Source organism: Chrysoperla carnea, chromosome 4 (assembly GCF_905475395.1).
Source record: "Chrysoperla carnea chromosome 4, inChrCarn1.1, whole genome shotgun sequence".
In the NCBI taxonomy this organism is placed as follows: domain Eukaryota; kingdom Metazoa; phylum Arthropoda; class Insecta; order Neuroptera; family Chrysopidae; genus Chrysoperla; species Chrysoperla carnea.
In genome coordinates this window covers 6,780,744-6,793,515 of record NC_058340.1, presented here as the reverse complement: position 1 = coordinate 6,793,515, position 12,772 = coordinate 6,780,744, and the positions used below count along the sequence as shown (strand labels likewise).

General features: G+C 30.5%; 1 non-coding gene across 1 annotated transcript; it reads right to left on the bottom strand.

Moving 5' to 3' along the window:
- Positions 1 to 12,455: 12,455 nt before the first annotated feature.
- On the bottom strand, positions 12,456 to 12,537 carry Trnal-aag. Its single transcript has one exon. It is a non-coding gene; the product is annotated as a tRNA-Leu (tRNA).
- Positions 12,538 to 12,772: the final 235 nt, after the last annotated feature.

The following is a 12,772-nucleotide window of genomic DNA, read 5'->3' as shown; positions in this document are numbered from 1 at the left end:
GTTAATCGCCAACTGTCTAAAAGTATTAACCATCTCGTAACTCCGGAACATCACTAAAATACGGTAGGTATATAAAAACATTTAAATACACTACCTACCATGTTTTGAGTTTCTAACAAGAGTTGTTGTGTCAAAGTAAAAAATAAGCCTTTTACTATACACACATTTTGAAGTTATCCACTGATCATTGTAAAATTGTTTATTTTTTTCCAAAACGAATAACAATTGACTTGTTTACTTTGTAATTCATTGTTGTTATATATTTACAAAAAAAAAAAAAAGATACGTATATACGTTCAAATATTATCCTTGTATAACGTTTGCTTTTGACAAAAAATATTATGATTTTTTACCCGTACCTATATAATAATAATGTGATTGACAGAAAGGATTTTTAATTTGGTGGTTTTTAAACATTTATTTACTGTTTAAAATGTATAATGTTATCATTGAAAATCAATACATTATGAAATGATATTATAAGAATTTACATAAATTATATAATTTGATTTGTGAAGGGGATGCATCATGCATATTGTATTGCAGCAGTGCGGTAGTTCTGATTAAGGGAAGAGCGAGCGTCTTAACATATGTTTATGTAGATTTAATTTAAGCATCAATTTAAAAGAAAAATAGTTTAGGGTGGATTTAATGATTAAAAACAATATTGTCAAGTGGTTTAATAAAAATTACTGATTTAATAACTTATGTTTTTTTTTAAAATACTGAAAACTTTTGTGAAGTATTAAGCAACTTTGTGCAATCAATTACATGACAGCTGGCTTAAAACAAAAACATTTAATTTTTACGAAGGTTTCATATCTTCAAAATTCGTCAGCGATACTAAAAGCTGATTTTTATTGAAGATTTTTATTGAGAAACTTCAGGCTAAACAGTTCAAAAACTTATGAATATGCTTAATAAGATATCTGGAGAACCCACTAAAGGCATGGACAGGTGCATAATGAACCTTTCTTATCTGGCTGTCCCCTAAAAAGATTAATGTTTTTCGGATTCCTAATCAGTGGCCAAAAATACCTCCTAGAGCAAAGTTTTAACGACAATTAATACTTAATTTCCCGAAACAGACAAACAGGGTATTTATATCATTATTAAGAATTTTAATGTTCAATATTTTAATATGAACTTGACAATTAAAAAAATAAATTTAAAAAATCAAAAAAGGAAACTAAGTAAAAATAATTCCTAATAATGGATTCCGACTATTAAAGTCGCTATACAAACTGTTGGACTTGTTTTTTGATTTTCAGTTTTTAATCAGGGAATTAATATCATGGGGATATGAACATATGTATCATCGACAACATTATTTTCACAATATGACTTCTGGCGGATGTCATATTGAATTTTCTTTACTGCCATATCTTCAGTAGCGCTCAAAGGTTAAGACAAATCGATTGACATAACAATCATCAAAATCGGCCCACGCGTTTGGTCTCTAGTTCGCTACATAGGAACACATATACATTCTTTTCACACTGTCGTCTCTGGTGGTCGCCATATGGAATTTTCATTATTGCCAAATCTTCAGTAGCACTTCCAAGGATAAGGCAAATCGATTGACGCCTGAATCATCGAAACCGGCCCACGCGTTTGGTCTCTAGTGAGCCATATAGGAACACATGTAGCTGATAAACACATTATTATTCCTTTGCGTTGCTCAGTCGGGTAAACAGTTTAAACTCTTATTTGAATATGGTAATCCACAAAAATTCAAAATCGAAAGTGATTGTTTCTTGCATATCAGGTTAGATTTCGGTAAAAGCCTCCTCTAGCCATGGCAAGTTTTAAAACTCATCATAAATACTATTTTTCCTGAAAATTTTATTCTTTTCACCCTAAATAATGTATTAAAAAATGAACATTTACTTATATACTATAATATACTAGAGTAGAAACAGATAGATAGCGATATACGAGTATACTAACATTTTTACAATGTCTCTATCTATCTATACATAATCTATGTAAAATGTATATGTATTTTAACATATATTTATAAAATGAAAAAGTTAAAATTCTGCTGATGACAGCTGCCAATCAGAAATATAATTGAAATAACGAAACTGTAACGACCATATATATATTTTAGCTTTTAACTGGACGTAAACTATATTTACTGAACGCGAACGAACGAACGGATTAAATGTTAACGGAATAAATATCATGAAGTTAGAGCTCAGCATTCTCTTTTATGAAAATATAAATATATTAAATATAGATATCATATACATGATGTGTACCCTTTAAATTAAAATAACTCTTGCAGTGAAATAAGTTCATAATCATGGAAGAAAATGTAGATAATTGTGTATTTTTGCATTTGACCTTCTACCACGTCTGGGAGAGTGTTAGCCCCTTCGGATTGATCTGTTTTTTTCAATATTGACTTAAAATGGTCATTTGAACACTCTGTGTGAATTTCAGCTTTTATACTTTAACGTGAGAGAGCTCGGGTACTGCGCTCCTGATTACCTGCTACCTACCGAAGGAACCGTTAGTCAAGGTTTGTAGCCCCCAAAGATTGGTCCCTACACCAGTGAGAATACGCAAAAAAAAATTTCAGCTTTTATACTTTAACGTGTCTGGCAGGCGCTGGCTCTTACTCTAATATAAAAATATATTATCTTGATTAGATGGTTAAATTGGCTACTATAAACATTAATTATGATTTATTTTCTGAAGTTACAAACCATGTGAAATCAATTTAGTATTATTTCTTTTAAACCTACACTACTGTCTCAGCTATTTTGACTCTAAGATTTGCTGAACTCAGATTTAAAGTCAAACAGAGCAACTACCGCTCATTCTTTCTCCTTAACTGCTTTTTATCCGACTGCACGACGCATAGGAGTGGAAATGTATTTATCAGTTTCTATATGTGTGCTCCTATGTGTTACACTAGAGGCCAAACGCGTCGGCCGTTTTTGGAGATTTTTAATAAAGTTAATAAAGATCGATTACAGTTACATAATATAATGTAAGTTTATTGAGTAAATTAATAATACTCGATAAATTTACCAGAAAAGCTTAAACTCGAAATAATTGTCGGAAATATATAATTTTTACGAACTAGAAAGGAGCAAATATGGTATAGAACTTTAAAATGAACTTTATAATGAAGTAGGTACCTTTCGTCTTTTCATTCAATGGAAATATTAGCTGAATTTATGAACAGGTACTCTTCAATCTCTATTACAATGCTATCTATGGTTCCTTGTAATCGCGAATAAGCAGCCTATTATAGAGATGTATTTGCAAACCACCAATATTCGCACGGTAAAATAATTTTTCTAATATCGAAATTAGTCAAAATTATTATTTCTTGAAGCAATATAATATTTTATTTGGAACACCTATATTGTAATGGTGAAATATGTAATATTGTATATAATATGATTACACATAGGTGTGGGTATTATTTTGATGAATAAATTGTTCATTTTACAAAACAACATCACATATAGGTAGACAGATAGGTAGGTTGGTAGGTAGGTAGGTAGGTAGATAGGTAGGTATAATATGTGAATATAATGATGATATGTATTTTGTTTGCTTTAACTGTTATGTGTGTATGATGATGCATGCAACAAGCTCACATATTATAATATAACTCATATATAAAACAAGAGAGCAACTAAATACACACACACACACACTCATCATACCTATTGGTAGGGGAGCTGATTACAGAAATTTTCGCAGGATTTGAGCAAGATTGAGAACACATTCTATTGATAATACTGACCCAATACATGAGTAAGCCATTGGTCTTCTAATCCGTATACGTTGCAAGGTCATGCATCAGGACCCGAAACCCTCGTGAAAAAAAATAATAAATGTACAATTTGACCAAAGATGAAACTTATTTTTAACCATTAATTTAAATCAAAGAAACGAGAAAATGTAAATCTTCCATTCGGAATATGTTGTAAAATGCGTCTTCCCAGGTCTTAGACATTGCAAATATAATTTGAAAATGTACAAATTGACCAGGGTTGAGCTTTTGCCAGTTAGTTGGCGTAGTCAGAAATACAAATTAAAGTTGCAAACATCGTCTTCCAAGAGCTTCAAGTCTTCCTAGGTGTAAGACATTTCAAAACTAATTTTAAAATGTACAAATTGAGCAATGTTGAGCTTTTATCAGTAGCTAGTTGGCGTAATAATTAAATGAAAATGATGGCCTTCCATTAAATGAAAGTTGCAAAAATAATTTTAATACACAAGTTGACCAAGGTTGAGATTTTCTCAGTAGATAGTTGGCGTATTAAGAAAACGGAATATCATCGTCTTCCATTAAATTACAGTTGCAAATATCGCCTTCCCAGAGAAGCCTTGGAGCTCTTGGAACACAATGTTCGCAACTTTCATTTAATGGAAGACCATAATTTATCAATATGTCTAACACCTGAGAAAACGATGTTTTCAACGGTAATTTAATGAAGACGATAATTTTCTGTTTACTCATTACATAAACTATCTACTGACAAAAGCTCAATCTTTCTTTGACTTTAATTAATCGTTAAAAATAAGTTTCGGGGATCTGCAACGCGTACGACTTGGAAGACCAATAGCTTCCTCATGTATTGGGTCAGTGCTATCGATAAAATGTGTTCTCAACCTTGCTCCAATGATGACATAAACTGTCACCAGCTCCTCTACCATATGCTATATTTATTCACTTCTCTTCCACCAAAACTCAACAACGAGCTGTTTAAATAATGCCGCGTCAACAGTTCACAAATAGGTACCAAAGTATAGAGAGCAGAGCAATGTTTGTATTATGTAATACTATGTTAATCGGATATGAAACGGCCTTATAATTTCGAAAACTATTCGTATTCATCACACAGAGGTCCCAACACTTTGGAACTGAATTAACTTTGTTAGTGGGATGAAGCAATCCTCTTTATCAGAGATTCGTTCTTTCGATTTTATGCTCATAGTTACTTCTATAACTGAAACAGCAAGTGAATTTTATATGCATTAACCTCTGTAACTGAGGACTAAGATAACATCGTACTAAAAAAGTAAAGAGATTTTGAGAGTATTTATCTTTACTGTGAAAATTAATCAAGCTTTCTTGAGAAAAATGCACTAGAATTAGTTATATTTTCGATATACACACGTTATCTCAGGGTGTGCTCTTTTTTTTGAGGTATACACATAACACAAATACATATTTATGGCAAGTATTATCACAACGCAATATTACACGTCATTTAATCATTTCGTGAATATATTGGTGATGTCTGTATATTATTCAAGGCCCATACTCTTTGCACGTCAACGCAAAAATTGTATACTCTTTATTGTTAAAATAGTCCTTAAATTGTTCTGTTGAAATCAATTGTATGGAAAATTTGTTTAATAATAGGAAGAAAAATATTATTTTCAAAGAAATTTTCAACATCTAGATACGTAAAAAGTGATTCACGATTTCAAATTTTATTAGTCAACCTTATGTTATTTAGTGGCGTTACTAAATAATTTTAGTTCCAAGTTTACAAAATCTTATACTAGGAAAAAATATGGTTTTAGATGTTCATAAGATCACCTAGTTAGTTAATTTCAGTTTGTCTGTCCGTCAGTTCGTCTTTTTTCTCAAAAACTATAAAAAATGTTAGGTTAGGTTATATTCACTGCCCACATTTTTGTAGCAGCAATTGTTGGTTGGCCTCTATTAATGGAACCCTTTGTAAATAAGACAGATATTTATTTACGACTGGATATCTGAGATACTAAGTAAGTGGAATCCCATTATAAATAACACAAAGCAGGTCCCTTGATGTCTCATTTAACCAGGTTTCACTATATTTAAAAAATGGTTTTTAAATTTAATCAATAATGGTTTAAATTAAAATTAACAAAGCTAAATTATAGTAAACTACATAAACTAACTTAGGTATAAAAATTTATTCCAAAATAATGCATGTGTTACGATAAACAAATAAAAATTAACAATGAACTCTCACTAGTGACATGTTCATATACTCTAAGTATATATACTGTATGATACGCTGCAGTATACAAGTTAGGCTGATGCTTCTCAGGTCTTTACGGTGTAGGTAGAACCGTTACAAACTCACCCCAAATTGATGATGCTTAATTGCTAAATGAATAATAATGGATAACACATAGATGTTAACAATTCGGTGAACCCATTATACAGATGGGCCACCAAACTGACTGAGAAGTGACGTTGCCGAACTTTTTACCAATTTTCTTAAAATTTACGGTATGTTATTTATTTTCAATACGTATTTTTTATCGAGCAAAGATTTTCATTTTTTTTTCGCAATTAAACTGAAAAAAAAATTGGAATTTGATTTGTATTATTGTTTTGGTCATTTTAAAATAGTTTTCTAGATTTCATTTATAAGAAATAGCATTTTGATACGAAAAACAATTTTGGTAAAACTTTTCAATCCGTTTTTGCCTTAACTGTTCGGTTTGCAGAAAATTTTTTCGGGCAGAAAATATTACGTATTTATTCAATATGAAATATCTAATTTAAAGTGTTAATCTATCTTTAACCAGTTATGCAATAGACAGTGGCTTTAGGCAATAATTCCCGTGGGCCAAATCTGTTAGTCTTCGTTAATGAACTTGGTGCTCCCTTTGTGGTGCCTTTTTCCTACAAATTTACTTTGCTGGCCCAGTGCCCAGTGGGCAACTGCTCTTTTGCTACCCCTGAACCCGCCACTGGAAGTAAACTAAGCTTTTCGTTAAGTCTTAAAACCTAGGCCAAGTTTAATGGCTGCGTTAGATATGCACCTATCCAAACTTTTTTCCTTCAAGCATTTTTATTGATAAAACTTATTTTTCGAGTTTCATGCATACTTAAACTTAAAAAAACCCCCTGTATTTTAGAAATAATCCTAAATTACCTTATTAACCTTCCTAAAAATTAATAGACACAAAATGAAAAACCTTGCTGGGATATGTTTAAATAACATGTTAATTTTAAAAAATGTGTACGTTATCACGTAAATAGACACTTTGCTCTGCTATTTAAATATTAAATACGGTATGATTTATAGCAGTTCAATAATAATCAATCATATTGTATTCTCATTAGCTTTGGTCTCTTTGTAGGAGAAGGGGGATTTCAATATTGGGATATATAAAGTGCTAGGCTATATATATTAACTTATATAAATATCTAATCAAAGGCTTCATTTTCTGTGATGTAGGTACTTTATTTTAGTAAAAGAGTTTATTCGAAATAATAAATCATAATAATCGAGAAAACTTCAACCTATCCTATTCAAATACTAATTGTGCACGAGATGTAGTAGTTATTTACGATTCTAGGGGCGATTGCCCAACTCGTGCTACGCACTCGTTGTTCAAATTTCGCTGGCGCACGTTATATCGTACAAAATTCTAAAATATGAAAATAAACGATCATTATTATTTAATATTTGTCTTGACTTATTGAAAAGAATAGAATGTTGAAAAAATTATAGTAACTTGTTATTGGCTATGACAATAATTTGGAGTGTGGTAATGAATTATTTACTATACAAGTGCGGTAATGAATTGTTACCGGGCGTAGCCACGGGCGTAGATAAAATATAAAAAATAACTATTTATCAACGCTACCACCTACCTTTAAAAAACTGATCTATTCAAAAAATAGCTATTACATGTGATGTCAAAAATGATAGTTGAATGTTATTATTTCCGAAAGAGATTTTTATAAAGAATTTTTTTTTTCGTAAACCCTATACTAAAAAAGTTTTCCATCCATATGCAGCCAACTTAAGTAGACACCCTGTATATGTTATTTGGACAACTACTAGAAGATGTGTTCCAAGTAGTTTGTCACTTTAGATTAATTACTCTGTACTAACTTTCTATCAGACGCAGTTTAAGGTCATACTACTCGAAAAATCGGTAAATAAGACATAATTTTATAAATGGCAAATAATTTCAGGTTGTACGAAACGTAATCAAGAGTTACATTATGTTAGAGTTACTTTCTGACATAGTCGTATTATAAAATATTTTGCAACATGACTGAATTACATCATACTTTATTTCAACGCAATTTATTAGCTCTAAACGTTCAATTTATTTACCTTCAGCTGCCGTATAACTATTATATATGTTACGAAATGTAATACATCAAGATGTGCTAATATTTGATAAAAAATGGTATGATTTTATTACTAGGTTAAGCTAGGTTATATAGGCTGTCCACGAAGGACACAGTTAGGCTATAGAGCCCATTATGATACCATATGTGTTTTACCACATTTCCGCTGATAATTTCATTTATCAGCTCTTCAATTTCAGAGGCTCAGTGCACCTCCTTCATGCATATGTCATGCACTACACCAGCCCATCACAACTATTAATAAAATTAACTTTGTTGCGACGGCGGGAATTTAACCCGCACTCGCACCAGCATACCGCGTACGGAATTGGTTACGCTTTAACCAACTGAGCTAATAGGGCGACATTTTATTACTAACTTGCATGCCTCTGGTTGTACGACAAAGTGCCATCAAAATTTACCAAGTTTTGCAAATATTTATACTCACCTTGAACTTTTAGAATTTTTATTTGTTTTTTGAGTATACCGGAAAAATAAAGTTTAAGAACAAATAATCTCCATTTCTCCACTCGTTCCCATCCACGTACAAGAAATTGCAACCAATTTCTTACCGTGTAGGAGGCTACAATGTCTATAGTCTTGTAATGTTTGACCCAACTAAAATCACCTTATAATAGTGACTCATGGGTAGACATTGGAATTGGGAGGTAGATTTGATCGTTGTTGTTAATTTTTTTTTTCAACAATTTTTGATTTTGTGCATGTTTTTTTCCCACTGTTTTTGTTTTCCTTTTTTGTTTTCAACTCGATAATGTTTTCCAATTCATTTTTATGTATGTATATGTATGTTTTCATTTTACATAATATAAAACAACACAGTAAAATGTTGAATATATTTGATGTATATGAAACCTAGTTTGTTGGTGTGTGGTTGTGAAAAGAGGCGTATGTAAAATTATGTTGGCGTAGTGATGAATGAAACATGTGCGAAAATTCAAAAATGATTTCAATGATTTTGAAAAAATATGTATACTTTATATAGATATTGTGTGCTTAACATTGTTATAAATAATATAGTATATACAGGTTGAATTATTTAAAAATCGAAAATGTAACGGATTTGTTTTAGATAGGTTTCTTTCGTTATATAAAAAAAAAAACCAATAAAAGGAGTTTCGGTGTTTGTTAAGAATTTCTGCATCGATGTTGCTTGCTATCGAACACTGAACATCGCAAAATATTCTCAAAATCTCAGTAACCTCATATAACTTTTCGAAAAATTAAGGAATTGAGTTGAAGAAATTCTGGTGTATAATTATTGTACTGTAATTATTGAAAACAACCATATGAGCTATCAGTCTAAGCTATCAGCCCAAGGAATTGATATTACTCGATAGTTACGAGACTTTTTTTAATCTGTTCGAAAAATATTACCTATACTCTTGAATTATATGCTAATAAAAATGCTGTACTTTTGGCTTTTTTTTTTGTTTTTCCTTTGACAACTAAAAGCCTTAGACAATTTTGAAAGGGACATTTTTTGCTTTAAATATGTTGAAGAATCTCAGAAATTTATATTTCCCTTGAAAATTTACGATTTAATTTTTTACACAGTTGTTCCACCACTTAAAATTACGATTTAGGAGGCAAAAGTTGGGCATGGCATTGATTGAGCAGTTTTTTATCAGCATGTTATTGAGTAATATTTCCCGAACAGTTTTAGCCTTAAAAAAAGTTCTATATACTTCGAGTAATAAACGGTTAAAATTCATGGAAAACGAATTTTCTTTCTAGTTTTCACGGATATTTCTTCCTGAAATCTATTTAATAAAAATGTGCGTAATAACTATATTCACCAAAGTCTCGAATTAACCACAGTGCGTGAAAAAATTGCGCGTTTCAGTGATAGATACCTGGCACGCATTGAACAGTATCCAAACTCTGAAGTGATCATACTCTTGCACAATTATGACAGTGTGAACAGACTAAACAGACAAAACGTGCTATATTTAAGATTTAGGTTTTAACAGTCATTGTGAACAGACTAAACAGACAAAATGTGCTAGATTTAAAATTTAGATTTATTTAACATAATCATTAGATTAAGGCAATTATTATACATATTTTAAGCGTATTAAGTTGATCACCAGTGAATAGATTACCGTTCAAGTCAACTTTTTAGTCACTAGATCTATTTATAGTTCTTTTAAGAACTGATAATAGAAAATAGAAATTTAAAAAAAATTTAATAGTTTTATTTTAATTTTTACTGATTAGTTTTGGAGAAATCTATGATAACACTAGCGGCCCCGACGGACGTTGTCCCGTAAAAACGTAACTCCAATTCATGAATACCTATACTACGTTTAGCCTGTCCGCTAAACCCCAATTTAACTCCTATTTATTGGAGTGGCCTGACCTTTGACGTTTGGCCTGACCTTTGATATTAGAGCTCGCTGCGCTCGCATATGGCTCTAATAAATGCCTATTGACAATACCTGAATACTATTAAAAATACATAGTACACATAGTATACATAATGTGATATGATTTATATGCGCTCCCACCATTTAATGAAATTTCATTTTTTTGGTACGGAGCCCTCAAAAACAGTTGTACTGGACCAAATTGTAAATCTAAACCATTCTCGAATCTCCACGAACACACACAAAAAATTTCATCAAAATCGGTCCAGCCGTCTAGGAGGAGTTCAATTACATACACACACACACAAGAAATATATATATTAAGATATCATCCATCTACCGTTTTATAATAAAACAAATGTTAAATAGGCCTACTTAAACTTTTAAAGTCAGTTATTTACTTAAATAATCAGGTAATCCCCTCTAAAATTTTTAGATATTAGTCCAACTTCATATAAAAAAATCAAGATTTTTATTTAAAATAACTTTGGTTACTATTTATTGTAAAACTGACTACGATAATAAACTGATTCTATTCTGGTTTCGTTTACAATCATTCGAACCAACGACTGAGTAAAAATGGTTTTCTTTTATGTCAATACATACTGTTTTAATTGTTTGTGAATACTAATTGAACATGCTAATTATTTTGAATTATTTTATGTGTAAAATATTAACATCTATTCGTTGTGTGCGTAGTCATGGTAGGGACAATAAAATCGATGCCAGCGCTTCCAGTGAAAAATTTTAGTGATAAAGGGGGCTGTTATGACTAATTTGCAGTTCTTTACATGTTAATATTATAGAAAATGTCAAATTAAAATTATTAAAAAACACTAAATAATTAAACTTAATGCATTAAAAATTGTGAAAATAAGAATCAAATTGCACAAATATTATTTTTCAAATATATATTATCATAATTATTTATTTAAATTTGTTAGACAATAATATTAAATTTTCAATGTAAGTCTACAATGCAATCCATACAATTATATATGCATCCATACAATTCTATAATTAAAGTAGTGTATCGTTGTCATGGAAACGAAACTCGCGCACGGTGCGAATATAGAATTTTACATAATCTCATACATACGTGTTTGACAAATGAGTAGGTGTGTAAAAAAAAAGTAGCATAATATATTATTTAGAACTAGTTAAAAAAAAACAACGAGTCAATTGATAGCTGAAAATATACACTCTGACAAAATGTTATGTAATGTTTCATAATCATAATATCATTTTAAAATTTATGATGTCCATATAGAAAACATTGAAATGTGTTATAATTGTTGTGATATTATATGGTACTTTTTGTAAACATATTGTTTTAAATTGTAAATTATTGTTGTATTTGAATATTTATGGATGATGCATATTTGTTTTTTATGTTGTAATATTTCACTTTCTGATAGAAAATTATTATTTTCGACCTGAAATTTGACATAAAAAGAACAAAAATTGTCGTGGACACTCGGTAGAAACTATGTCCCTTTCGTAAAAATAACAATAGTAGTAATTAATTATAAATATGAGTTTCGTGGTACGCTACCTTGCAGAATTTCCAGCCGTGTTTCCTTATTGTATCGAATCTACGGAGAAAAACGTTCCAATATAAGAAGAAATTTGTGAAAATATTATCAGATTCGAGATATTTAGACTTTAAGGAAAAACAAAAATAACTTGGATTTTAAGGAGAAACAGTACCGTACAGTCATTCTGGGTAATATTCCAATATTTTTGAGAGAAATTCTTATAATTCGTCACTAATTCGTATAAACAATTGTTGTAATTTGTATGTTATTTTGATGACGTTAATAAAATTTATATCGAAAAGTACTAAAATTAAATTTGTAGGATCTCCAAAGAAATGTACTCTCTTTTAAGTTCTGATACTAATAAGCTACTAAAATTACTTTTAAACACATTTAAAAAATATATGGCAGCGGTGGGATTCGAACCCACGCCTCCGAAGAGACTGGTGCCTTAAACCAGCGCCTTAGACCGCTCGGCCACGCTACCTTCTTGTTAAGAATAATTAAAATAAAAACGTCTTATTAAAGAACAGTTATTGCATTTAGTTACTGGCTACTATCCAATTTTTATCTCATACAATAATCTACTTTTAAACTAAAATAGATTTATAGTATTGACCTTCTGCTATTAAATCACATTAATTTTTTACTTTTACTGAATTTATTGATTACAAGTATATTATTATATGAACAATATGCCCCTACTTCAAAGAAAAATGTGC